At 43.7% G+C, this 23,505-nt stretch overlaps 1 protein-coding gene across 3 annotated transcripts in view; it reads right to left on the minus strand.

Moving 5' to 3' along the window:
- Nucleotides 1-23,147, minus strand: part of ATP10B (ATPase phospholipid transporting 10B (putative)) — a 500,197-nt gene extending 477,050 nt beyond the window's left edge. The window contains exon 1 of one of the 3 annotated variants that reach the window (XM_040441995.1): nt 23,103-23,147. The gene's annotated coding sequence lies outside the window, so the exon portion shown is untranslated. Of the gene's footprint in view, nt 1-20,766; nt 20,868-23,102 lie in introns of those variants that run through there. The other 2 variants (XM_040441996.1, XM_040441994.1) reach the window with 2 other exon arrangements.
- Nucleotides 23,148-23,505: the final 358 nt, after the last annotated feature.

A 23,505-nucleotide genomic window follows, 5' to 3' on the forward strand; every position in this document is an offset into this window, starting at 1 on the left:
TCCGAATAATTAAGAATGCTGCAATTGACATAATAATGTTACAGGAGACTCATTTTACGTCTCGTGGTATACCCAACTTAAGCAGTTCTTCGTTTCTCCACTGGTATCATGCATGCTCGGATAAGCCAGCTTCCAAGGGAGTCAGTATCGGGCTAAAAAAAGGATTACCTTTCACGTTCCATTCCCAACTGATAGATCCGGAAGGCCGGTATATACTATTGAATTGTGAAATAGGACACACAAAAATTACACTGTGTAACTTATACGCCCCTAACGTAAAACCACTGAGTTGGTTATTAGAGATTCTGGACAAGATAGCCGCTTTCTCTTTTGGTTGGATATTGATAGGAGGTGACCTGAACCTAACCTTAAACCCATTACTAGATTCTTCATCTAAAAGGTCGGCTGTCTCGTTCAGGGCTCTTAAAGCTCTAAAAACACGTTTGAATGACCTACATGTCGTGGACGTATGGCGTTCATTGCACGGAGACAGAAGAGATTATACTTTTTACTCAAATCCTCACAAGTCATATCAAAGACTTGACTACCTTTTTATTCCTGGACAGCATTTAACCCTAGTCAAGTCAGCAAATATTGATAACATAACGATTTCTGACCATGCCATGATGCAATGCGCCATTGCGCTTCCTGAGGTGAGTGGGAAAGAGTGGTCATGGAGATTGAACCATACGTTATTAGATACAAAGTCACAAGTTGATGGTATCTCGAATAAATTGAGAGATTATTTTGAGATAAATGTAAACTCTGAGACGACACCCGCGATCATCTGGGAAGCGCATAAGGCGGTGATAAGAGGGGAATTTATAGCTTTAGGTTCGCATCTCAAAAAAGAACGCACGCAACGGATGGTGGATTTATTGTCCAGGATTTCTCAGCTAGAAAAATCGCACAAAAAGTCATTGGCAGTGAAGGATTTTGAGGCACTAGTAACCCTCAGACAAGACTTGAAATCTCTGCTCAATATTAGATCTGCTAAAGAATTATATCTATCTAAGAATTAGATCTATCTAAGAATTAAACAAAAACATTATGTACATGGGAATAGGGGTAGCAAAATACTCTCGGCAATGATCAAAAAGAGAGCAGAGCAGTCATTTATTAAACAAATGAAAACAGCGGACGGTGCACTAACTACAGATGATAACGAGATATCTAGAGTGTTCACAAACTTCTATCACGATTTATAGAATATAAGAAAAGATGAGTCAAGAGAGTTTTCAGCGGAAAATTGTAATAAGATGAGAACCTATTTGAATAATCTTAAACTACCCATGCTGTCTGGAACAGACAAAGAAGCGTTGACAGCTCCAATAACATTAAATGAAGTGGAGAAAGTGCTAAAAACCATTCCCAAAGGTAAGAGCCCAGGACCGGATGGTCTTACAATAGCTTATTACAGGAAGTTCTTCCCCATATTAGGTCCTCATCTTGTCTCCCTCTTCAATGCCCTTTTACAGGGAATACCTTTGCCTAGACAATCTCTTGAAGCGCATATTACGGTGCTACCTAAACCAGGCAAGGATCCGGCTCTACCCGCTAGTTATAGGCCAATATCACTGCTTAACGCAGATATCAAACTCTGGGCAAAGATTTTGGCGCATAGGGTTGCGGCCTTGCTTAAGGAATTAATCTCCTCTGATCAGTCTGGGTTCGTGGGGGGTAGAGAGTGCAGAGACAGTACATTTAGGGTACTACAAGCTCAACAGTTCGCTCTGTCACATGGGAAGGGGCTCACTCTCCTAAGCACAGATGCCGAAAAGGCTTTCGATAGGGTAGATTGGAAGTTCATGGAAGCCACTTTATATAGATTTGGCTTTCCCCCTCAATTTGTGGCCGCTGTGCTGTCTCTGTACTCCTCCCCCACGGCGAGGATACGCATCAATGGGAAACTCACGCCACATTTTGAAATAAGAAATGGAACCCGTCAAGGTTGCCCATTGTCGCCTACTCTGTTCATATTGTGTTTAGAGACCTTCCTCCAGGCAATAAGACAAGATGGTGACATTCAGGGGCTTAGCATAGGTTCTCGGACCCACAAAGTTGCGGCATTTGCCGATGATATGCTTCTGTTGGTATCAAATCCATTAGAGGCTTTCCCAGCTTTACTGAAACAGTTGGATGTTTTTGGGGGTATTTCCAATTTTAAAATTAATTTATCTAAGTGTGTAGCATTAGGAATTAATATCTCCCAAGCCACCATAGCTCAACTTAAGGCAAACTTTCCTTTTCAATGGCACCCAGATAGTATATGTTACCTAGGAGTAAATATAACTAGAAACCCTGATCAATTGTTTATACAAAACTATCCCAAGTTATTAACTGACATTAAAACTCAATTAAAGGAACTGAAAGTCCCATTTTTAACTTGGTTAGGGAGAAAAAATGTGCTGAAAACATATGTTCTCCCGAAATTTCTGTATTTGATGCAGACTTTGCCTATAGCCCTACCTCGTCACTATCTATCTCAAGTAAGGAAAACATTTTCCACATTCGTCTGGAATCAGGCAAAACCCCGATTAGCATATAAGAGATTGACTTTACCCAGACATAAAGGAGGCTTTGGATTGCCGGATATTAGTGGTTACTATGGGGCAATACAAATGAGATTACACTCAGAGGTAGCAAATCCCCGAAATACTAAATTAGGTTGTCAGATTGCTAGGAAGATTTTAGGGCCGTGCAATTTAGCTATATTATGGGATCCTGGTAAGAGGTCCTTACGCGGGAAAAAGCTCCCCTGCTCCTTAAAAGGTATGATGGATAGTTGGCTTAGATTGGCGAAACATTTACATCCCTCCGGTTGCCTATCTCCCTTCACCCCTATTGGGTATATTCCTTATTTACACCAAGCCAATTTTCAAGATGATATGGGGCTACTGGCATCATTAGGGGATATGGCGATTGGTGATATCTTAGAAAATAAATTAGTCCCCTCTATCCAAACATTTAGAGTCAAGTTCAAGCACATCCCATGGGCTGCAACCCATTATTCGCAGTTTCAGAAGGTGAGTGATTGGTATTTGTTACACACCACGAGTAGTTATAACCCCACGTGGTATGACGCATTATGGAATCAATCAATACACACGAAGGGTACCATCTCGAAACTCTATAATAAAATACTAGAGATTGATTCCGACTCCAAACCTTCATTTGTGGTACAGTGGGGAAAAGATCTTGGAATTGCTCTAGAAGATGATATCGCTGAAAGAATACTAGCTCATTCTCATGGTTATTCAAGATGCATTAAGATTCAGGAGAATGCTTTTAAAATAGTCACAAGATGGTATAAAACTCCGGATAAGATGCATTCCATTTCTTCATCGATATCAGCCGATTGCTGGAGGTGTGGGGTAACTACGGGCTCCATGTACCACATATGGTGGTCATGCCCACAAATTAAAAAAAATTGGGATTCAGTGTCAAAGGAGGTCCAGAAGATATGTAAGATTAGCTCCCCCATTACTCCATTAGTGGCCCTGCTCAATATCCCTAATAGTCATTATAAGTTAGCCAAAAATTCATTACCTGCTCAGTTGATTGCAGCGGCAAAGTTACTTATTCCAAAGTATTGGCTATCCAAGGAGATTCCCAGTTTGAGAGAATGGGTGTTTAAGGTACAAGAGATTTATCAGTTAGAAGAACTGACTAGTTGGGAGACTCTCTCTCATGACAGATTTATTTCAATCTGGGAAGGGTGGTCTGATTGGTATAAGAATTATAGTGGCTGAGTGACTAGCGGGTGAACGTTTCTTTCTGGAGTTCAAGGAAGTTAGCAGAAGTAGAGTAGGTTAGGATCTTAAGGAACTCAATCCGCTCATGAAACGTAATACACATTTTCATGTACTATACAAGGGCACAATGGTGCTAGATTATAGCACATCTCTAACTTGAGTTGCGTTTACAGTTACTTTGGCAATGTATGTAATTGACCTTAAATGTACCTGACAAAATATGTGATTACCTAGAAGAATGGAGTATATCTTTTCTGTTCATTGTTTCTATTATTGCAAATGTCTTATCGTTTGATGATGATATTGTCAAATTTAAAATAAAGATTTGAGAAAAAAAAAACAAAAAAAAAACAGGCGAGCTTGATAAATGTGCCCGTGTCCCATAGTTTTTTTTTTTGTAGAAGTGTGTAACACACAAAACTGCATCTGTGATTGCAGCCTAAGGACTCATGCACACAACTGTGAGCCGGCTGGGCCCATGCCGAGGACCAAAAATTCACAGGCAATAACCATAGGGCAACTGCATGTGGACACGTACCTATTCACTTGAATAGGATCCACGATCCGCATCCGAAGGTCCGGACCGCAAAAAAGTAGTGCATGCACTACTATTTTGAGGTGTGGCGGAACGGACAGAAACGACACGGAAGCACTCTATAGTGGTTCCAAGCCTCCGTTCTGCACCGAACCTTTCATATTGCGGACCCATTCAAGTGAACGGGTCAACATTCGTGATGCAGTGCAAAAATGGCCGGGTCTCGTATATTGCAGGCCGCAATACGGGCCCGGTCGGCATACAGTCGTGAGCATGAGCACTAAAAGCTATTATTCCTGTGCAGTAAATTAATTTCACAGCTTTAAAAAAAATTAAAAAAATTAAAAAAACGGAGCTCCTTTTTACTGGGCCCCTGTGCGGATGCACAAGTTACACATGTTGTATGCCCAACCCTGCTTTCAAACTGACAGGAGATTAATATTTTACCACTCCCCGTCAAGTTTCTGCTGTGGATTCAACTCCTAGGGGGCAAACTGGAAATCAGAAAAATTAGTAAATAGGAATTTATGACAATATCAATCCCTGAATAATCCTGTCTTCATAGTCATGGCTTTCTTCAAACTTCACCGAAATTTGTATTAATTTACACCGACTAAGGCAGAATGCACACGGCCGTGTTCCGCGGCCGAGAACGGTCCGTGGTATGCCGGGCTGGATTCCTGTTCAGAGCAGGAGCGCACGGCGTCATTGGTTGCTATGACGCCGTGCGCTTCATGCCGCCGCTGCACTACAGTAATACACTCGTATAATCTATACGAGTGTATTGCTGTACAGCAGCGGCGGCATGAAGCGCACGGCGTCATAGCAACCAATGACGCCGTGTGCTCCTGCTCTGAACAGAAATCCAGCCCGGCATACCACGGACCGCTCTCGGCCGCGGAACACGGCCGTGTGCATTCGGCCTAACACTGCAAAGACGACAAACATGTCTGTTTTTAGGGGATGACAAATGAAACTAAGTGGTGCAGAACGTCTATTACCTAACTTGATTTTCCTGTAGTAGTCACAAAATTGTCTTTGTTTGGCCATTATAAATGTGACCCTAACAAAACCATGTAGGTTCAGTTTTATTAGAAGCGCCAGATAAACGTTTTGTGTTTAAAGAGCACTTTCCCATCTAAGTCTATGCTCTTTATTGATTACAACGTCATTGACCTAGAACGGCTGCCAACTTTCTTCAAGTCCGTCTGAAATGTGAATTCCTAATTGAGGCCAATAAGTTCCTTAAGTTTTCTTTTCAATGTAGCAATATTCATGAGACAAGTTTAAGACTCGGAACAGGACACAGTACTGATCAATAGTAAGTGGAGGAGAGATTTCCATCATTGCAGCAGACCTGGCTTTCTAGTTAAGCTCCACAAACCGGGACCTGCCATTAAAACATATAGAATATTCAAGAATTAAGTACCACTTGGGACTGGACAGAGCTCGGGAAAAGGTTTTTAACAGTAGAAATTAATTTATGAAGTTATTATTCAAAGTCTCGCAAGATTTCACAAAGTAATAACTTCGGCTCTTTGGAGCCAATACATCCTAATACTGTACAGAGCGGTCGCTCCGTACAGCATTCTAACAAAGTTTTATGCGAATCGACTTCGGATGTTTCATGCCTACTTGCCACCCGCAAAACAAACCCAATCACTTGAACAGACTGTTGTTGCAATCATCTGCAAAGAAAGTGGCTGGGAGCACCACTGAGGAAAAGCAGAGGGACTTGTTCTTAGCATCGTGGTGGTCTCAGAGGTTGGACCTAAACCGATCAGAAAGTTCTTGTATATCCCATATAGATGCCAAATGATGTAAAATGAGAACAGCCAGCATTGCATTCTTGGTAGACCATCATGCACCAAGCGAAAAGTCATTTGTTTCTAAAAACACACAGGGAGAGATTTATTAAGCATAGCCGCTATACAATGTACATCGCTGTGCTTGGTGGGCAGGGAGAAAGCAGCGGCAGCATAGGTCTTGCATCGCTTTTGTAATGACCCAGTGCTCTGCACACAGTCCCCTACACCTTGATTGACAGGGCTGGACCTCTTGCTAGCCCTTAATTTTCATGCCTGCGTCTTGTCAGCTCAGTGACTTGGCGCCTGTGAAATGGATCCGATGCAGTTTTCCGAGCTCATCAGATTCATTGCACCTGCGCAGTAGATCTGATTCTGCTTCCTGAGCTCATCAGATCCTTTGTGCATGCACAGAGTCGGCTCAGGACTTGTGCAGTGGATCTGATGAGCTCAGGAAGCAGCCACATATTTACTGCACAAGCTCCGAGTCTTTGAATTGACTCTGTGCTTGCACAATGGATTTGGTGAGCTCGTAAAGCAGCATCAGATCCATTTCACAGATGCCAAGTCACTGAGCTGACTCGATGCAAGTGTGACAATACAGGTCTAGACAAGAGGTCTAGTCCTGTCAATCAATGGGTAGGGGGTTGTGTGCAGAGCACAGGGGAATAAGGCCCCTTTCACACGGGCGAGAATTCCGTGCGGGTGCAATGCGTGAGGTGAATCCGGACCCATTCACTTCAATGGGGCTGTGCACATGAGCGGTGATTTTCACGTATAACTTGTGCGTTGCGTGAAAATCGCAGCAAGCTCTATATTGTGTGTTTTTCACGCAATGCAGGCCCCATAGAAGTGAATGGGGCTGCGTCAAAATCGCAAGCATCCGCAAGCAAGTTTCAAGATTTTCACGCATGGTTGCTAGGTGACGATCGGGATGGGGACCCGATCTTTATTAATTTTCCCTTATAACATGGTATAAGGGAAAATAATAGCATTCTTAATACAGAATGCTAAGTAAATTAGGGATGAGGGGGTTAAAAAAAAAAAAGAATAAAAAAATGACTCACCTCATCCACTTGTTCGCGCAGCCTGGCTGGTCTTCGTTCTTCTTCTTTGAGGACCTGGGAGAAAAGAACCTTTGGAGACATCACTTCGCTCATCACATGGTCCATCACCATGGTGATGGACCATGTGATGAGCGCAGTGGTGTCACCAAAGGTCCTTTTCTCCCAGGTCCTCAAAGAAGAAGAAAGAAGACAAGCCAAGCTGCGCGAACAAGTGGATGAGGCGAGTTAAATTATTATTATATTTATTTTAACCCCTCCATCCCTAATTTACTTAGCATTCTGTATTAAGAATGCTATTATTTTCCCTTATAACCATGTTATAAGGGAAAATATTAAAATCTACAGAATACCTAACCCAAACCAGAACTTCAGTGAAGAAGTCCGGGTTTGGTCTGGGTACGGGTACGGGCACGGGCCCCACATTCAGTTTTTTCTCACGCGAGTGCAAAATGCATTGCACTCGCGCGGAAAAAAACTGAAGAACGCTACCCAATCGCATCCAAAACTCACCTAACTCGCAGGCAAAAAAAAATTAAAATACAAAAAATAAAATAAAATACAAATACAAAATCAAACGATTTTCCAGCGACTCACCCGTATCCTATCCGGCCCTCACACGCGACGCGACGTGACGTGTGAACGAGGCCTAACAAAAGAGGTGCTGCAAGGGCTCCATCCAGCCCTTGTGTGAAAACATGTTTATTTGCATATAAATTGAAATGTAGATATATCTCGGCATTTTAATCAGCATGATTAGCTCTACCAGGTACATGCCCGGTTTCATAGGGTAGATCATGGTGACAGATGCTCTTTAAAGCTCTGTGTGCTTTTATTGTGTATAAAAACCGATTTGATACATATGCAAATTAACCCGACATGAGTCAGAGCTTGAAAATATGACTCTTCTCACGTCACACAAGATATGACTCTTATGTTAATTTGCATATGTATCAAATCGGTTTTTTTTACACAATAAAAAGCACACAGAGCTATGGGGATTGGATATTGTGGATGTGCTAGTGGCCATCTAGCAACCCATGTCCTCAGCTCTATACCCAAAATCCCGGTGACAGGTTCCCTTTAACAGTGTATTTTGCCCCTGAATGAGGCTGCATGAATATGGGGAGTGATTACCATTAAGGGGTACATGATTAGTATCCACAAATAAAGAACACAAATGTACCACACATTAATTTGGTTTCGCTGACATGACAATGAGTTCAATCTTAACAAATTACAAAAATGTCACACCCTGACTATTTTTTAATGTTACAACGGAAGCAATTGCATATTTACTAAACTATATCGGCTAGTACGGACACTACATCGATGAGCTCCTCATTATTCGCCAGGGTGACCGTGTTTCCGTATTGGCCTTTGTTACTATTTTAAATGTTAAAGAGGACCTTTCACTAGTTTAAAAACTAACTATATCAGTGGGCAGAGCGGCGCCGAGGGGTCCCCCTGCACTTACTAGTATGTCTGGGCACCGCTCCGTTCGCCCGGTATAGGCTCCGGTGTCTGCGCTCCCTCTTTTGCACGGAGCAGAGTTTTTGTATTAGGGTTGTCCCTTGCTGCAGCGCTGGCCAATCGTAGCGCACAGCTCATAGCCTGGGAGTCCCAGAGGGAGCTGGCGACACCGGAGCCTATACCGGGAGAACGGAGCGGCGCCCAGACATACTAGTAAGTGCAGGGGGACCCCTGGGCGCCACTCTGCCCACTGATATAGTTAGTTTTTAAACTAGTGAAAGGTCCTCTTTAAGCAAATAACATGCTGTAATGTTATTGTTTCAGTTGAATAAATCCTATTTAAATTGTTATTATTAAGGTAATGATTCTTTTTCTCCTTCCTAAGTACAACAGAAAAATTGTCCAAATATGAATCTTTATGTAAAAAATTTTGGATTGTGTAAAGGGCCCTTTAGTAGCAACTCTGTGAGTATTGCACCTGAAAGGATGTTGAGAGTCATACCTACACAATCTCATATTGATGATATATCCTTAGGATAAGCCATCAACTTAGAATGCTTGATAACCAATGTAAACCCAGTCATTGCTTATGCTGTGGAATTCATGTCGAAATATATCAACCCCCAGGAAAAAACACACTGATTAGAATTGTCATGTATGGGAATATCTTCTGTTTGTTGGGATAATATTCATGAGGGACAGACTGACCCACCAAAATATGAGAGCACCCTCTCGAGGGTCCAGGCTCCGACACAATAATGGAACCAAAATGTCTAGCAGAAGACTATTTCTTAGGATTTGATTTACAATAACCTATTAGACCGTATTGATCATAATCTCTGAAAAAGAAATGACTTAGGTTGGTTGGTGCCCTGGGCAGTACCTTCTATTGTACTGTGGACCCTTATAAAGTGTCCCATAGTACCCAGATAGTACAATCATGTTGTGCTCAAATAACACTGCCCAATTAATAAACTAAAAAGTGCAACTCCATCCTGCACAGCTCTCTTTCTGTAGGTTTGGGCACCAAGTGTTGAGATCAGGGCTACAATCTTTAGATGCCAAGGCCATCAGGGCCATTGGTGCTGCATTTAATAGTGACAGGGGATAACCTCTGTGTGAAGGCATGGGTCAATAAACCTTAAAAGTGCCCATACACCTCCAATAGCTGTTGGCCAAATGCCCATTTAGATAACCGGTATCTTTCCCAACTTCCACATATACACTTGGTTTAGGCGAGGATGTATGCGTTTTCAAAGGGGAGAGAGGAGAAAGCCATTGCCAGACCCCTCCGGTAGTGGCTTATTTCTCAGGAGAACTAAAGTATTGCAAGATGAAATTCAATGCATTCAATCCTTCTCTCCCCTGACACCATCTTCAGTGGTAAAAGAACATCAGTGCCAAATTCATGTGTGTAAAGACCTTGAGTAGAAGGGAGTGGAAGATAATGATTTGCAGGTCCTCTCTTGAAGGACAACGTTTGAGCAATGCGTAGGCCTGGCAATATAAAAATGGCACGTGTGCCAAACCTGTTTCTCCGGTTTACTACAATGACAAAAAGATATGATACCAACATAACAGAAAATGTCACAAAAATATACAAGATAAAAACTATTTTACTTTACTGTACACAATACATGGGATACTGATCTACAATATCCTGTGGTAATAGAAAGACAGTCTGCTACTGGGCTGCTGCACGTACAACTCACTGTGGGATATGACCGCTGTACTCTGCTTAGGCCTTATTCACACCTACACTATAGTCATTGGCTACATACTCTGCCCACGTTGATTTGCCTTTGAAGACCTAGTGCCATCCTAGTATTTGAATACAACTTGTAAGACGCCAATGTGTGGCATCTGGGATGCAGTTGTACTGCATTTAAGAACCCAAATAGGCCCTAATTAAAGGAATGAGACCACACTGTTTAGCCGGCCTGCAGTGTTAGAGGCTGCGAGGCCCCTGCAATACAGTGTGACCATTAACAATGCAGTCCGCCCTCATTAGTTTAAAGGGGTTTTCCAGGATTTTGATACTGATGACTTATCCTCAGGATAGGTCATCACTATATGATCAGTGGGGGCCTGACACCAAGGAAAACAGCCAATCAATTGGGCTGAGCGCAATACCAAGCACAGCTGCTATACAACGTATGGAGCTGTGCTTGGAAAGCAGAGAGAAGGCTGCGGCGCTCACAGGAGCACTGGTGCCTTCTAAAAACAGCTAAATCGGCGCGGGTCCCGGGTGTCGGACCCCCACTGATCAGATACTGATAATAGGTCATCAGTTATAAAATCCTGGAAAACCTCTTGCTCAACCCCCTCCCCCCCCAACAGACCTATCTATCAAGATCAATGGCTGCACACTATCCCCGGTCAAATTGAAAAATGTATATTACTTTGTTCCTGGAAATATTGTAGAGCGAGAACACCACACTATGGAAAGGGAGGAAAAGAGATTTCCAGGGCTGGAAAAAGTGGTATTTTTCTTCTAAGACAGTGCCACTTTAGTTTATGGGCTGTGTCTAGTATTACAGATTAGCCTCATCTATTTGAATTGGGCTGAGCTGCAAAACCAAGCACAGCTCATGGACAAGAGTGGCGCTGTTTCTAGAAAAGAAATAAAAGACCCTTCTTTTTAATCCTGAGCAATCAGATTTCATTTTTAAAATCACCTAAATGTTAACCAAAAGTTAAAAAAATAACTAGAGCCTGTTGTCTCTGAACAGACTTTGCACTGTAGCCAACCAGTTTTATTCAGGAACTGTGAAAAAGTGTTTTCTAATAAATGCAAACGTATAACTGTATCCTAATTTTTACAATTGAAGAGGGGCTGCACAGTAAAATATTAATTTTTGCAGATGACAAACTATATAAACTGTGTAGAGTAATTAACACAGAAGAGGACAGTATACGGCTACAGATGGCTCTGGATAGATTGGAGGCTTGGGCAGAGAAGTGGCAGATGAGGCTTAAAGGGGTTGTCCGGGATTGGGGACATTGGTATAATAGTACTAGAGTGACATACACTGCTCAAAAAAATAAAGGGAACACAAAAATAACACATCCTAGATCTGAATTAATTAAATATTCTTCTGAAATACTTTGTTCTTTACATAGTTGAATGTGCTGACAACAAAATCACAAAAAAATAAAATTTAAATTTTTCAACCCATGGAGGTCTGGATTTGGAGTCACACTCAAAATTAAAGTGGAAAAACACACTACAGGCTGATCCAACTTTGATGTAATGTCCTTAAAACAAGTCAAAATGAGGCTCAGTAGTGTGTGTGGCCTCCACGTGCCTGTATGACCTCCCTACAACGCCTGTGCATGCTCCTGATGAGGTGGCGGACGGTCTCCTGAGGGATCTCCTCCCAGACCTGGACTAAAGCATCTGCCAACTCCTGGACAGTCTGTGGTGCAACGTGACGTTGGTGGATAGAGTGAGACATGATGTCCCAGATGTGCTCAATTGGATTCAGGTCTGGGGAACGGGCGGGCCAGTCCATAGCATCAATGCCTTCGTCTTGCAGGAACTGTTGACACACTCCAGCCACATGAGGTCTAGCATTGTCTTGCATTAGGAGGAACCCAGGGCCAACAGCACCAGCATATGGTCTCACAAGGGGTCTGAGGATCTCATCTCGGTACCTAATGGCAGTCAGGCTACCTCTGGCGAGCACATGGAGGGCTGTGCGGCCCTCCAAAGAAATGCCACCCCACACCATTACTGACCCAATGTCAAACCGGTCATGCTGGAGGATGTTGCAGGCAGCAGAACGTTCTCCACGGCTTCTCAAGACTCTGTCACGTCTGTCACATGTGCTCAGTGTGAACCTGCTTTCATCTGTGAAGAGCACAGGGCGCCAGTGGCGAATTTGCCAATCTTGGTGTTCTCTGGCAAATGCCAAACGTCCTGCACGGTGTTGGGTTGTAAGCACAACCCCCACCTGTGGACGTCGGGCCCTCATATCACCCTCATGGAGTCTGTTTCTGACCGTTTGAGCAGACACATGCACATTTGTGGCCTGCTGGAGGTCATTTTGCAGGGCTCTGGCAGTGCTCCTCCTGTTCCTCCTTGCACAAAGGCGGAGGTAGCGGTCCTGCTGCTGGGTTGTTGCCCTCCTACGGCCTCCTCCACGTCTGCTGATGTTCTGGCCTGTCTCCTGGTAGCGCCTCCATGCTCTGGACACTATGCTTACAGACAAAGCAAACCTTCTTGCCACAGCTCGCATTGATGTGCTGCACTACCTCGCATTGATGGATAAGCTGCACTACCTGAGCCACTTGTGTGGGTTGTAGATTCCGTCTCATGCTACCACTGGAGTGAAAGCACCGCCAGCATTCAAAAGTGACCAAAACATCAGCCAGGAAGCATAGGAACTGAGCAGTGGTCTGTGATCACCACCTGCAGAACCACTCCTTTATTGGGGGTGTCTTGCTAATTGCCTATAATTTCCACCTGTTGTCTAACCCATTTGCACAACAGCATGTGAAATTGATTGTCACTCAGTGTTGCTTCCTAAGTGGACAGTTTGATTTCACAGAAGTGTGATTGACTTGGAGTTACATTGTGTTGTTTAAGTGTTCCCTTTATTTTTTTGAGCAGTGTACATATTACATACATGCATTTCCTACCTTTGCCACATATTTCTGAAGCCCTGTTTTCATATAGGATATTCATATAGCATGATCTGCTCAGATGCTCAAGTCAAGGGGGCTGTCTGGGTGAAAATACAGGTTTGTCTGGGTTCAAATGAAAGGTTATGCACATAGGAAGGAATAATACAAGTCACCCGTACATACTAAATGGTTCTAAATGGTAAAACACTCGGTAACACAGACATGGAAAAGGACTTAGGAATTTTAGTGGAGAGAAAACTAAGCTATAGAAACCAGTGTCAGGCAGCTGCTGCCAAGGCCAATAAGATAATGGGTTGCATCAAAAGGGGCATAGATGCCCGTGATAAGAACATAGTCCTACCCCTTTACAAATCACTAGTCAGACCACACATGGAGTACTGTGTACAGTTCTGGGCTCCTGTAAACAAGGCAGACATAGCAGAGCTGGAGAGGGTCCAGAGCAGGGCAACTAAAGTAATAACTGGAATGGGGCAACTACAGTACCCTGAGAGATTGTCAAAATTAGGATTATTCACTTTAGAAAAAAGACGACTGAGGGGAGATCTAATTAATATGTATAAATATATCAGGGGTCAGTACAGAGATCTATCCCATCATCTATTTATCCCCAGGACTGTGACTGTGACGAGGGGACATCCTCTGCGTCTGGAGGAAAGGTTTGTACACAAACATAGAAAAGGATTCTTTACGGTAAGAACAGTGAGACTATGGAACTCTCTGCCTGAGGAGGTGGTGATGGTGAGTACAATAAAGGAATTCAAGAGGGGCCTGGATGTATTTCTGGAGCGTAATAATATTACAGGCTATGGCTACTAGAGAGGGGTCGTTGATCCAGGGAGTTATTTGGGGACATTTATTGAGAGCAGTGTTTTCTCAAATCCCTCTGCACTGCTGGAGGAAGCACCAAGAGGCCAGTCTGCCAGACTTAACTCTAGGCCAGTCCTCTTGCTGGTGTAGATTTTAAAGGGTTGTCTCAGTTCAGAAAATGGCATTAATCATGTAGAGAAAGTTAATACAAGGCACTTACTAATATATTGTGATTGTACATATTCCCTCCTTTGCTGGCTGGATTAATTTTCCCATCATATTATACTCCGCTCGCATCCAGGGGTTACCGCCACTGCTGCAGCACAGATACGAGGTGGTCGGAACGGGAGTTGCTGTGCATGCGTGGCCATGTATACTCCTGGCCACGAGAGAGGCCTGTGCTTTTTCCTATAGTGTGCAAGCACGACCACTGCTGCTGGATTGCAGAGTGGTCATAACCCCTTGGTAACGAGCGGTGTATAATGTGATGGAAAAATCAATCCAGCCAGCAAAGGAGGGAATATGGACAATCACAATACATTAGTAAGTGCCTTGTATTAACTTTCTCTATATGATAAAGGCTATTTGCTGAAGTGAGAAAACCCCTTTAAGCCATGTTCCATACCAAAAACCGGCGTGGAAAATTAGCCAAGCCTGCCCACAGCATGCCCCCTTTTCTCACCACTCCTAAATAATGATGTTAAGGGAAAAATGTCGCAAATTTTACTGCACAAATGACATAGATTAGTAAATGTCCCCCATTGTGTAGGACTATGATGAGGAAAATTGGCTTCTACCTCAGAAGAGTTTGTTGCCTTCCTTCTGGGTGATGGACATGTCTATGTTCTGTTACTATGAACTAAGCAAATATGAAGCATGTGCTTAGAAATTCAACTCACCGACTTCTATGGGCTAAAAAAAAAGCACCCATACACATCACCAGAACATGCTGCACCTTAAAAAAACTAAAGTGCCATTCACATAAAAAAAAAAAGGAAATTCAACCACTTAGACTACAATTAGACATGGATTTTCATAAAATAGGTAAAGCGACCGAATGAATGTGGATAAAAGGCTTACTGATCATGTGAACGATGGTTTATGTGTGCATAAAAATGATCGATTAACATGAACTAGACGAGCAAACAGCAAACTTAGAATGATTATTTCTACAAGTTTGTATGTACATGCTTGTCTGATCGCTAGTAGGTCACCTACCATGTTGGCCATCGCTAACACGAATACCTGCTTGTGTGAATAGCCATTAGCCTAGTAATACAGTGCGCATGAATAACTGGTGAGAAATATTTTCTTACATTAAGTGGTTACATCAGAAATTATACATATAATCAATATATGAGTATAATATATAAACATAAAATTAAATTGCCAGCTATAGATGTTAGCTGAAGCTAGGGTTGGACGATATTAAAAATATTCCCACGATAACAATATTAAGAAATTTATCGCGATAACTATATATATGGCGATAAATGCCCATTTAGAAGAAAAAAAACACTTGGGGCCACAAGGAGACATTACACTGTACGGGGGGCAGCCACAAGGAGACGTTACACTGTACGGGGGGCAGCCACAAGGAGACATTACACTGTACGGGGGGCAGCCACAAGGAGACGTTACACTGTACGGGGGGCAGCCACAAGGAGACGTTACACTGTACGGGGGGGCAGCCACAAGGAGACGTTACACTGTACGGGGGGGCAGCCACAAGGAGACGTTACACTGTACGGGGGGGCAGCCACAAGGAGACGTTACACTGTACGGGGGGGCAGCCACAAGGAGACGTTACACTGTACGGGGGGGCAGCCACAAGGAGACGTTACACTGTACGGGGGGGCAGCCACAAGGAGACGTTACACTGTACGGGGGGCAGCCACAAGGAGACGTTACACTGTACGGGGGCAACCACAAGGAGACGTCATACTGTATGGGGCGGCCACAAGGAGACGTTACACTGTACGGGGGCAGCCACAAGGAGACGTTACACTGTACGGGGGGCAGCCACAAGGAGACGTTACACTGTACGGGGGGCAGCCACAAGGAGACGTTATACTGTATGGGGCAGCCATAAGGAGACGTTACACTGTATGGGGGCAGCCACAAGGAGATGTTACACTGTACGGGAGGGGCCACAAGGAGACCTTATACTGTACGGGGGCAGCCAGACGGAGACCTTATACTGTATGGGAGGGGCCACAAGGAGACGTTAATTGTTATAATTTTATAGGTCATATTTTTCACCATTTCGGGTATCTGTAACTAGTCTTTGACTTCTAGTAACAACAAAAACATTACAGGGGTAATTCTGTACCTGAACGAGTGGTTTATAGTAATCTTGTGTATCATCTCCTACTAGAAGGTGTATTGCAGGCTGTAAGCAGAAGTGTTGGTGGCGCTCCTGTCCTGTCCTGCGCTGCGCAGCCTCGCCTGTCATCTGATTCCGACGTCAGACGTCAGTGGGCGGAGACTGCATTATGGGAGCCTGCATGAAGGAGCCGGGGTAGCCGCTGCGGGCAGCAATTGGTATGGAATCATGCTGGGGCGAGCGGCCGCGAACGCAGATTTTGAAGCCGTCAGCGCACATGACCGCTTCTATGACGTCACTAAATACAGCGGTAATTAGGAAACAGCGATATCGCCATATCGCTGTTTCCTAATACCGCCAACACCGGTATATCGCCCAACCCTAGCTGAAGCTCTAGGGGAAAATATGAAAAGTAGCTCACACAAGCATTATTATTATTATTTCTATTTTTTTTTGCTACTGACATTTTACTTAAAGGGGTTATCCAAGACTATTAAATGCCCCCCATATGCCCGGGCCCCTCACAATGAATATACTTACCTGGCTCCCCGCGGCCGCAATGCTAGGGAGGCTTGTCCCCGTCCCCGCCTGCTATTGGCTGCTTCCCCCTCCTTCCCGACACCGGAAGTTTTCATCCGCGCATGGGAAGAAGCAGCAGTGGCGGTGCGGGGACCAGAAGCAGCACAGGGAGTGGGGAGCGAGGCAAGAATATTCAGTGTGAGGGGCCCGGGCATATGGAGGGCATTTAATAGTCTTGGATAACCCATTTAAAGGAAATGTGCCACCAAAAATGTTATATTCCAGTTAAAACCAGACAGCTACACATATCCTTTTTTTCTAATCTGTTTTTATCTTTTGATTGCAGATTTATTTATTCTATTTGCTGAACAGGATTATGGAGGCGGCCATCTTGCCGGAGCTGTTCTTAACAGCATTTAGAAAGCAATAAGAAAATTGCTTTATGGCAGCCACACGAGCAATAGACACAATGGTCATGAGCGTACTGTACTGACTTCTATACAAGAGTTTTCTAGGCATGCTCTGTGACCTGTGCAGAGGACATTGTCAAATCTTATCTCTTCTTTCCTTGTACAATCACCTATTGTAAATGGTGGGTCCTGTCTTATCTATACATAGAGGTGATATCATTACAGGCAGGATTAGAATGATAGATAAGCAGGTAACTGCAGTAAAGTGATCTGTACAGACAAAGAAGTGGTGCCTATTATTAGGCTTAGTGGCCAGTGTGGAAATTGCAGAAATTTATGTTTTTGTTCAAATAAACCTGGAAAAATAAAAAGTTATTTTAAAATATGTTAAGTGATTTAAACAACAGGTCATTTTTTGATGACACATTCCCTTTAATTAGGTGCTATTATTTTTTTCTCTTCCCTGCTTCTACCCAGAAATGCATCATGCTGAAGCTCTGGTATTTTTTCCAGATATTTTATCATCACCTTCTCTATAGAGGAAAAATGCCATGAAGAAAACAGTGGAAAGGCACACAGTGGAAGAAAACAGTGGAAAGACACACATTGGCCCAGAGTCACTAGTCCTATAGATGGCTCTGTTTCCTTAGACTTAGACTTCATTCACACGTCCGCAGTCCGTGAGATACCGGACTGGCATCCTGCTTAGTGCAGGAGTACACTGCGTCATTGGTTGCTATGACGCCGTGCGCTTTGTGCCGCCGCCGCAGTACAGTAATACACTCGTATGAAGCCTTAGACAGACTGTCTGGACAAAACAGATTCATCACAGGCTCAGGCTGGAGGATACATGTGGTGCAGGGATGGACACCTTTGCCTAGCTCTACGTTAAGACAGATTTTTATGCAGAATTGTGGCGCAATTTAGGCCTTGTCCCTTTCCGGCAAGTCAAAAAAAAAAAAGGATAGACACCCTAGTTGCGCCAAACAGTGCCACTTTTTAGACAGGTTTTAGGGTCACATTAGTAAATCTGGGTCACAGTATGCAAAAACTGCCAAAAACAATGCTGAAAAAAAATTTTAATAAAAAATTTAAGACTGTAAGCTTGTGCTTACTCGACCGTTCTTTTAGATGTAAAAGAAAAATACAAAAAAAACACAACAATCAGAGACAATGTGTGGGAGCTGTATTTGGTCTTGGTAGCAGTTTTCAATGGCAGACAGTAATTGCAGGGCCTCTGACATCGTGCTGCAGCGCTCTTCTGGAGAGCCAGAGCTTCATAGTCCAGACAGTTGCCTTGAGACTGTTTGGCCTGCTGGATAATCATTGACCACATTGTTTTTTTAGCTGTTATCAGAACCCTTGAAGTCTAGGGTTCTATTCACACTGACTATTTTTTCCATGGGCCGCGAATAACGGATGTCAAAAATAGGACATGTCCTATTTAGTCTGTTTACACGGCCCGACACCCCCATGCAATTGAAGGGGGCTGCTTTTAATGGCCATTTTTCAGAAAGTAATCTGTGAAAAAACAGCTGTTAAAAACAATTAATGGACATTTTTTTGTCCACTGTCTTGTGAACATAGCCTTACTAATCAGAGTGGCTTGGAAGAGAAAATAAACAGGGGGAAAGGGGTGGCAACGACTTGAGTTTTTTATGTCTTTTGTGGCCGTTCCACAAAATGCAGAATGCACGCGGCTGGCATGCGTGTTTGCGGACTGGAAAACACATACGGTCGTCTGAATGAGCCCTAACAAGGAGTATACAAGTGTAAATGTGTAATACAGTACCCCCCAAAAAAATAACAAATGGGGACTTGACAGCACTGTCTGCAATTTAAACGTGCGCTACCAATACATATATGATGGCGTTACGGCAGAAATCCTTTCTTGTATGGATCCTTAAGACGGAAGGATCTATTACGGAGCAGTACAACTTCAGTGCGCTGCCATATAGGCTCTCCGACTGAACGGACGGAGATATTCACCTCTAGAAGCAGTCCTGTACATATAGAATTTGAGGCATGACCATTTTTATTCTGTTGCATTCAGATGGAATACAACAACAGCAAAAAACAAAACACTATGTATGCCATATGACACCAGAGGAACATGGAGGTATACTACAGAGCTCATGCATTTCTATGGCTGCCCTCTTGGGGCAGCATACAAACCACAGCCATAATAAGGTCATATGTGGCCTTTACTAGAGCTGCCAAAGATGTACATAAGGCTACTTTCACACGAGCGTTCGGAGCGGATCCGTCTGATGTTTCATCAGACGGATCCGCTCCGATAATGCAGACGTTTGCATCCGTTCAGAACGGATCCGTCTGCATTATTACTTAGAAAATTTTCTAAGTCAGAAAGTAGCCTGAGCGGATCCGTTCAGACTTTACATTGAAAGTCAATGGGGAACGGATCCGCTTGAAGATTGAGCCATATGGTGTCATCTTCAAGCGGATCCGTCCCCATTGACTTCCATTATAAGTCTGGACGGATCCGCTCGCCTCCGCACGGCCAGGCGGACACCCGAACGCTGCAAGCAGCGTTCAGGTGTCCGCTCACTGAGCGGAGCGGAGGCTGAGCGCTGGCAGGCGGATGCATTCTCAGTGGATCCGCCTCCACTGAGAATGCATTAGGGCCAGACGGATGCGTTCGGGGCCGCTCGTGAGCCCCTTCAAACGGAGCGCACGAGCGGACACCCGAATGCTCGTGTGAAAGTAGCCTTAGGCGTCAACTGCACCTATATGTCTCCGATGTCATATGAAGAGGCATAGGGAAATATTATCTGTTGATTTTCACATGAATCTCAAATAAAAAAAAAAATAAAATAAATTCATGGTAGGCTCCATCAGATGCCATATGTACAGAGATATTCTGCTCCGCCACAAGGAGAATATGCCGATGTATACGGAGCCTGGACAATAGTGTATGGTGGACGAGCAGCCATAAAGGTATCATTGCTGTGAGTTATATTAGTGACATTTACCTGACAGACTCCCTTTAATTAAAGCCAATTAGAAATGTATTATTTTTTTAAAAAATATAAAATAAATGGAACACAACTCTCTCATTCCCTCAGCAATCAGCTAATACTGCAAGGGAAAAAAAGTTTACATCTACAATTATATGTAGGTTTAGCTCACCAATTTTCATTTTCACAAGGCTTAACAGAAGAAAAAGCAGCCCAAAAATGTCTACATCATTTCTCCAGAGTAAGGCTATACCTCATATGTGGTCATAAAGTGCTGTACGAGGAAATGGCAGGATTCAGAAGGGAAGGAGCGCCATTTGGTTTTTGAACTGCACATTTTACTGTAATGGAGCGAATCATATTTGCAAAGGCAAACAGGGGAGCCAAGGTGTCAAAGCCCCACTATTTCCATTTGGCATCATAAATAAATGTATTATTACTTACCTGGATATAGATGGAAATGGTACAGCCTAAAAAACCCTTGGGAAGTCAAGATCAAGATGTTGATTGGAGGAAGGTCCAACGAATATCTGGGAGAAAAAAAAACAACCTATAAAAAGAAGATCGTTGTTGGCGCATTCTCGTAAGTGGACAAGAAGAAAATCCCACCCCTCCCCGTCTTTTCTTACGCGTAGCAATGCTATTGAGTGGGGTAAAGTCCCTCATGTTATAAATTATAAATTATTTGGCTATTACGTTTAATTGGTTATTGTTATGTCAACATAAAGAATTTAACATTTATAGCATCGCGGCCAATTAATAAAAGACATTCAAATATACGCGGTCTTGGTAATTTATCAAAATAAGGGCTCATTCACACAAAGGACTGCATCCGCAATACACGGGCACCATTCCGTGTGCATTCCGCATCACGGATGCGGACACATTCACTTCAATGGGTCCGCAAATCCGGAGATGTGGAACGGAACACTACGGAGTGCTTTCTGGGGTTCCGTTCCGTGCCTCTGCACCGCAAAGAGATAGAACATGCTCTATCTTTTTGCGGAACGGAGGAATCGCGGACCCATTCAAGTGAATAGGTCCACGATCCCCATGCGGCTGCCCCTCGGACAGTGCCCGTGCATTGGGGACCGCAATTTGGGGTCCACAGCACGGGCATCACACGTTCGTGTGAATGAGCCCTAATAAAAAGAAGGATAAAAAGGTAATTTGTGAAGGTTAATCCCATGGTTGGATTTATGACACCATGTCGCACCTCTGATCCTGGCAGGGAGAAGAGAGTGCCATCTGTATAATACAGCTGGCATCCGCAGGCAATGGTGCGGGCATAGCTCCTGCGTCTGCACTATGTACTATTATGGCGCTGCGCATTACATCAATGCATCAGTACCGCGCCAGCAAAGTTAAGATGGTTGTTGATTGAAAATCTGCCGCTGCCCGTTTCTGACACAACAATTAGCTAACGTTCACACCGCAGATTTTGCCTCTCCAAAATCCAGCAGGCATTCTGTGGCGCAAACTGCTGCAGTTTCCGTAGTATTTTTTCACTTTGAATGCCGCAGATACGCTCGCAGTTTCATCCCCACTGGATGGAGATAAAACCATGAGCAGATACTGCTGCTTCCAGCATCTGTCTGGACACTGCGCCGAGTAGTCCCTTCTTGGTGCAGTTACGGCTTTAAACCGCTGGAATCCATGCCAAAAGTCTGGCGGCAAAAGAAGCCATGGAAGCAGGACCTTAGAATCCTTACACCTGAGTTTGGCACATGTGATTTTTTTTGTGCAAATGCATTTTTTGCACATAATGGTCCAGATTTCTTAATGTACATTTGCCAAAAATCTGTCTGAAGTGGCACAAACTGGCACAATTTGGTGCATCCAGGATTTCTACACTGTTTTCCAACAATCTTGAAAAGGGGGTGAGGCCCAAGATGCAACATTTTGCACCAAAACTGCACCACAATTCTGGCATAAAAATCTGTCTGAAAATCTTTCCATCCTAGATCCCTTATTTTAGACTGGAGAAAAAGTCCATTGTGGAAGAATAATGCATCTGGCTAAAACCGATAAAAAGTGGGCAGAACGGATGCTAAATAAACCAGAGTTTTGGTGACCGCCTCCAGAGCGGAATGGAGACTGAACGGAGGCAAACTGAGCGGATCCTGCATTAGGGCAAAACTGATCCGTTTTGGACACTTGTGAGGACACTGAACGGATCTCACAAACGGAAGCCAAAACGCCAGAGTGAAAGTAGCCTTAAAAAAGCAACATGGAACTTGTGTAAGTCATTCAGTGGTGTTATTTTTTATTTATTACACATTTCTGTTCTTGCCCGTTTCATTGCCTATAAATAAGAATGGTAAAAACCCCAGAAAACAATTCTCCCCCTGATTGTGCTGCATAGTACTGTCCCTGAGCAAGGAAAAGAAGCCACAAAACCACCAAAGAAAAACACGTTATTTCACCATGGATTTCTTACAAAACAATTATCCTACAAAAATACTGGGGGGAAAAAGTGAAAAAAACTGAATGAAAAATGCAGCTCTTTCTTTAAAAAATAAATATATACATATATAGCAACAAAAGCAGTGGAAAACAATACAACACAAGGGCGAGTTTCAGAACGCCTGCCAGGCACATTGCTTTTTCAGACCAGATGACTGATCCAACCTGCAGGACCCTGTATCTCTATACATTGTCACATAGATCATGGAGTCTGCTTCTGCTAATGACTCCTATTAGGGAATGAGCCCCTACGGCTCTACATCCCACACACACCACCCTGACTTGGACACACGTCTCCTGCAGACGGCACTTACTGGCACTGGGGAGAGGAGGCCTTCTCCTGTCAGCAGGGAGCGCCGCTCTAGACTGCACTACTGGGGCAGCTACCCGGGAGTTCAGCGCGCAGGCCCCGCCCACACACCTCAGCTCTGACTAAGAGGCGGCCGCACCTAGTCCTCCCCGGCCGGAGGAGACAGGCCGTGCTGTACAAGCACTGGGCACATTTCTAGGAATGTCTCCTGGTAAATATTTGAATAGTTGAGAAGTCTATAGTTAAACAGTCCTGCTGCTCACTCCCAGAAATGACAGGTAAGGTTATATGTATACATATCATACCTCCCAGAAATGACAGGTAAGGTTATATGTATATATACATATCATATCTCCCAGAAAGGACAGGTAAGGTTATATATATATATACATATCATACCTCCCAGA

The sequence above is a fragment of the Bufo bufo genome, chromosome 1, assembly GCF_905171765.1.
Source record: "Bufo bufo chromosome 1, aBufBuf1.1, whole genome shotgun sequence".
In the NCBI taxonomy this organism is placed as follows: domain Eukaryota; kingdom Metazoa; phylum Chordata; class Amphibia; order Anura; family Bufonidae; genus Bufo; species Bufo bufo.